The sequence below is a fragment of the Homarus americanus genome, unplaced genomic scaffold (genome assembly GCF_018991925.1).
Source record: "Homarus americanus isolate GMGI-L3 unplaced genomic scaffold, GMGI_Hamer_2.0 scaffold21314, whole genome shotgun sequence".
Classification (NCBI taxonomy): domain Eukaryota; kingdom Metazoa; phylum Arthropoda; class Malacostraca; order Decapoda; family Nephropidae; genus Homarus; species Homarus americanus.
The window spans coordinates 3,099,224-3,105,583 of NW_024720811.1; positions in this window are offsets into that span (position 1 = coordinate 3,099,224).

The following is a 6,360-nucleotide window of genomic DNA, read 5'->3' on the forward strand; positions in this document are numbered from 1 at the left end:
TAGAAGTTAAGGCACAAGCACTGCAGGAATACCAGAACCAGCTGATTACTTTTTAAAGTCACAATAACACACTGAGGTACAAAGTATCTGGGGCCACCTAAATGTACCAGAATTGAATGTGTACGGTACAAGAATTCATAAATGGCAGCGAGGGGCCCATTACGCCATCGTAATATGTTCCTTTGGTATTAAAAATCACAGCTGGTTCACACCTTGAGTCTTCTGACATCAAAACAGGATTTGCAATGTGGCACGGATAGTCAATACTGCTGGCGGGGTTATGCTTATCAGGGAGGTGCCGGGAAGGAAATATTGATTTTGGAACGTGTGTGTGTGTGTGTGTGTGCTGACCAGGCGAGCTATTAACACAGCCGTCGTCCGCCCACCGTCAGGGAAACAAAAGGCAGGACGTTGATCACGAAGGCACAAAGTTGTAGGTGTGCAGATGGAGGCGACTATGGCAGGTGGTGTGTGGTGGCCACCCATCTACATAATATCTCTTGCTCATAGTTTCATTATTGGCCACGGTGAAGGAAGTCCGTATTGAGCAGACCCTCTCCACCACCCCACCAGCAGCCTTATCACGTGTTTTATTTTCGCAGTGGTATTCAAGAATGTTTATTTCAACGTCAACTGCTCCACAATGTGTCTATCAGTGACCAACCCCGCAAGCATCTACACCCAACTCGCCAAGTCCTGGGCAGCACATTGAGACCAACTTTAAATCGGCTAAGGTAAAATGTAATTCTTAATGTAGGGTCGTTACAGAAAGGTGGCCCTTCAGCGTGTGGTGGGCTCACTACACAACACTGCTCCACCGTTTGTCACACCTTATTAAATCCACTTAGCTTTGCCAAATACAGAAACACTATCTTCATGTGTGTCTCCATTGAGGCATAGTACACCTGCCCTGGGAAACTTTAGTCTTCCCACCAACTATAGAGTAACTCCCAATAATTCAGCCGTTTAGATTTAATTCCTTAGAAACGAGGATTATATTTACGTTCTCCTTCAAATAATGTGTCTTAATATTAAGGATGAATTAATATGCCAATACCTAAGAGATTGTACCATGACTTTGATACTAAATTAAACCACAAACACTGTACCAGCTTGAAGTGTTATCCAAAGAGTGTAAATTCCAAGTAATGTGACTAATAGTCAGAAAGATGTCTTGATAAAAAAAAACGCACACACACTCTAAACCAATAGCGTGCCTCACTGGTGCACCGACAATAATACTTTTAACTAAGACTGTACCCAGCTGTTACAAGGCCACACACAGTCTCCTGCAAGCTGAGCTCTCATGTTTAGATACCGTAACACATACAATGAAAACGTATTGGAAGATCTTGCCTCTAGCATCTGGAAAATGGCGTTAGTATATATTTCATCAAAAAGGAACAAATTTAAGAGCCCAAGTTGTTCGAATTTCTTCCCATCATATAGGATATATGATAAAGGAGAGACCCTCAGAAAATAAGGTGTTGAACCTGCCAGCATTGACTAGGAGCATCACCATTATCACCAAATTATTACCACCACCATTACCGCCATCACCATCGCCACCATTATCACTCCTCATCATCATCATCAGTGATCAAGAGCACAGGTGCCACCTCGGTGGGTGAACGAGGTGTTGGGGTCGAGTTGTGTTCACGCTAATAATTTCAGGTAACTCGCAGCCATGGATCGTGCCAGTCTGGTCTGTCTCACTAATTCTGGTCAAAATATATCGGCTAACAGGAAACGTGCGAAATAAACCGATAAACTTTCCGCCTGAGCAGAACTGACCCAACATTCGCATTAACACCTGGTTTGAAGGTTACTTTAAGAAGTACAAAGTTAGGTTCTCATCTGCATATTTTAGGAGTCCTAGAAGTATCAGGAGGTGGTGTTCTCACCTGCCAAACCTACAAAGTAAATAGGACGTGTTGGTTCAGCTCAATATACACTGACCCAGGCAAACCAACAGACAGAAACATGTCGTTTACATCGAGGTTTGACGGGAGAGACTAACACCCACACCTCCGGCTCAGTCTCTAATTAACCTTCCGATGATAACCAGTTGCCAGCACCTTCAGGACGCCACACTGCATCTCATTATAACAGAATCTTTGGCGCACTTGACGCCAATTTAGCTTCATCTTTGTACAGTTTGTTGCCAGCCATTTGGTGCATCTTGCCCTTGTTCGGGAGAATTTTGTATCTCTACTACCTGAAAACTATACACACCAACACATATATCGTAGTGACCACATCAGTCCTAACCACCACAGGCAAAGCGGCGTACTTAGTATTTTTATTCTGGGTAACGCCAGACGATTCATTCACCGAGCGAAACCCCTGCCCTCTAAAAAGGTTAACTCTTGTCGTATATAAAACCATCTTCATACTTCAAGAACATACATGCTTATATAAGGCGGCCACTGCAGGCAATGGCAGGTCACATTTGTCTGACTTAAAACATATCACCGTTATAGACTTGGTGTTGATTACTCATGAGAAATGAGAGTCGTGATCGCTGATGAATCATTATACGAATGACTGCTCACGATGGCGATGTTTATTGTAGAGGTCAACTCCAGGGGCGCAAGTAAGTGGCGAGGGAGACGAAAATATTTTCCACGATATTTATCACACCGCGCTAAAGCACTCACCTGGGTAATGTTACGCACAGAGTGAGTACGCTCAGACCCACCACAGTTGTAAACGGTACACACACACACACACACACACACACACAACGGCATCCAGCAGTGTACACAATAAATTGGGAAAAGGTGCCACAAAGAGAGGTACTGTCAACACAATCGGACACAGGTACACAAGACGAAATCCCCGTCCCTCTCTTCCCTCCTCCAACCTCACCCTCCCCTCCCTCCTTCCCTACCTGGTCACCACCCTCTCCCCTACTTGGTCCCCATCCTCCTCTACCCCCTGATATCATTCATCACGTTTCCTCTCACTCTGCCTCCCTTCCTCCATCCCATTTTATCAAGGCGACATCAACCATTTCCGTTGACCTTCTCCAGCGTGTGTGTGTGTGTAAAAAAAAAAAAAAAAAAAAAAAAAAAAAAAAAAAGAGAGAGAGAGACGATAAAATATATAGAAAGTAGATGGATGATACATATACAGAGTAGCAGATAAAGGACACAGTCACAACGTCAAAAGAAGCGGTCTTAAACAACATGAACTAAAATTATTACGTCTCTCTGCAGGAATTCGCCTCAACAGTTTCTTAGTGCTTCACGCCCGCCCCAGGTCCAAACACAACAGCCATATATTCAACCCTTCTCTACTTTAAGGCAGATGGTAACACAGCCACTTGGAGGCATCAATACAAAACACCCAGGCATATACACAAAACAATTAATTAAATACATTCAAATAACTCCTCAAACTAACAATTACCCAACAAATCAAGTAGTTAACCAGACAAAGTTCTATCGTCGAACAATCACAAAGATAGAAATACAACCACCAACAACAACAAGGTAAAATTCAACACAAATTAAAAAAGTCATTTATTCAAGCAGTCCCTCGTGAGCAAAGGTGTTTAAAAACCATACCAACATAACACGCCGATCAGTAACATTATTCGGATTATCGGATTAAACAGTAATTGTGTGCATTAGTTTTCTCCCCTAATTAAGGTCAACAGTAGAGTTTATTAAAATCTGCATCGTTATTTATTTTATGTAACTTAAAGACTCAATTTGAGACCTTCTTACATCTCCAATAACGAGGAAAAATCACCTACGACCCTTTTGAAACCTCAGTATAAACAGAGCCATGACTACACGAAATTAGTACCGGATCATGCCGCTTATGTAGTACCAGATTAAGTACACAAAAACAAACATAAGAGTACACAATGATGAAAGTCTGATGCATCAACATTTTTCTCAACATTCCTCATGAACTAGACAAGGAAATAATGTTCACAAGGACCTCAAGAACTCAGGTGGTGAATGGCAGACAGGACTGAGACGGTGGATCTGATAGCAAGATGTGTTGGGGTGAGGCCAAGATGCGGGGGTGGTGGGAGTCGAGCCTGGTATGATGATATGGCACAATGGTTGAAATCGAGAAACACAACACTACTCTCTGCAGGAATACTTGACAGTCTGCATATTGTGTGGTGGACGCTTTACGTTCAATTAAGTTTGTGAGAAGATAGTTTGTTTTATACTTGACATTGTTAGATAGAACATTTGTTTGATTATAATGGGTGAGATTTGCTTAGGTTTGGTTAGGTTAGGTTAGATGAGTTATGGTGATATACTAGAACACCACCACATACATCACTCCAACCACGGGGTGAGGAAAGATCACCTGCCTTTGTCGCCCTGATGAGTGAAGGCCCACGGCGTTGTACCACCATCCATCTGGGCGAGTATATGGTGACGAGACACACACACACAAGGCTGGAACGACCAAAGCTGATAGAAGCTGTAACATCCAGATGCTGCTCAGGATGCCAGACAGCTGTCGTCCTTGCTGCTGCCGCTGCTGCTGTTGTTGCTGCTGTTGCTGCCGCTGCTGCTTGTTGCTGTTGCATTTTCCTGTTGTTGCTAACGCAGTTTTGTCTCTTGCTACAACTACTGCTGGTGCTGTTACTGTTGCTGCTTTCTTGCTACAACCATTGCTGCTGTTCTCCCTCTTCCTCACCTTTGCTGGGGGGTGCCTCAACTCCCCATATGGACACCTCGGCGGTGCTCCTCCTCCACTCCTCCTGCTGGTGTGGGTGATGCTATTAAGAGGCAGCGTAGGGCAAACAGCACTTATGACACAGTTTAACTGCTGCACAATGGCTGACTCACTAGTTACAGTCACTTCTACGGGCACATTCCCTCACACTGACTCAACCTACAGCCTCCACCTGTCAGCACCACCACGTCTGTTAACTATGCTATGCTATGCTATGCTATGCTATTACTAACCTACCGTAACTTAATTTAACCTAACGTAACCTAATTCAACTATCCTAACCTAACCTCGTTTATCCAATTCTATCCACTCCTAAACCAAGCTTAAACTAACCCCACCTAAAACAAACCTAACCTAACCATACCTAAACCACCATAAGCTAAACCAATAAAAATAAAATGAATTAAATCTGAATATTTTGAGGAAAAGCACCCAATTACCAATTTGAAAACACACACACACACACACACACACACACACACACACAGAGCTCCCGCAGGAGTTAAACATTGCCCTAATCCCCTCTCCGCCATCAACCACACAACCACCCACTACCACCATCCACAAACCAACCCCTACCACAACCACAACACCCACTATCACCATCAACCACAAACCAACCCCTACCACCAACCACAACTCCACCCACCACCACCATCAACCACAAAGTACCACGCAACATTCACCACAACAACCCCCACCACCAACAAACCAACCAATTCCACCACCAATTACCATCCAACACAACAACCTCACCATCCCTACCACCACCAATCACCATAAGCCACCAATCTCAAACCACCTACCGCCAGATAGATAGGTTTAAATCACAAACCGAAAACTTTAAATCCTTCTGCTCAAGTTTCCTTTTACAAGGAAGGTCTCGGAGAAAGTTCTGACCCCCCCTCTCTCTCTTGAAGTTGGAACAAGTCTTAAGACGTTCTCAAGTTCTATCTTCAAAGAGGTTGCAGAGACTCTTGAAGGATCTTAAGTTTTTAAGTTCAAAGTCTTAAGTTCTATTTTAATGGGAACTTTAAGAGCAGACGTTATTTCCATCTATAAAGTTCAGCGGTTTAAGTTTTATCTTTTAAATTTCAAAGGTTTAAGTTCTATTTTAATGTGATAACGTAAAAGCAAGTTCCTAGGAGGGTAAGTTCCATCATTAAAGGTGGATGGAAGGGTTTATGCTGTCTTGTTCACATCACACAAAAGACTTAAACCAACACATTAAGAGAGATGAGCGCTGCCTTCAAGTCTAAACCCACAGTAAAGATCTAACGCAGTCACCGGAGGTTTAAGAACTTTAAAAACTGAACCCACTATGAGATTAGACCAACTAAAGAGAGGTTTAAGACCTATTTCCTCGCGTTGGGTCCACTATAATGGTTTAAGTCATCATTAAAACAGACACTTTAAAGAATTAGCAATTAAAGAGAGATTTAAGACCTTACTTTATGTTGGAGTCTATCAAGGTTTAAATCTGTAAGGGTGAAACTGCAATGAAAAAAAAACCCTAGCTACTTAAAGTTTCACAGCAAGATTAAACCAAATAATAGGTTTAATTCCCTATCATTAAAGGTGTGACCCACTAGAGACACAACAGGACACAGCAGTTGGCGCCTTGGTCCACACTAGGCAGACCTGTTT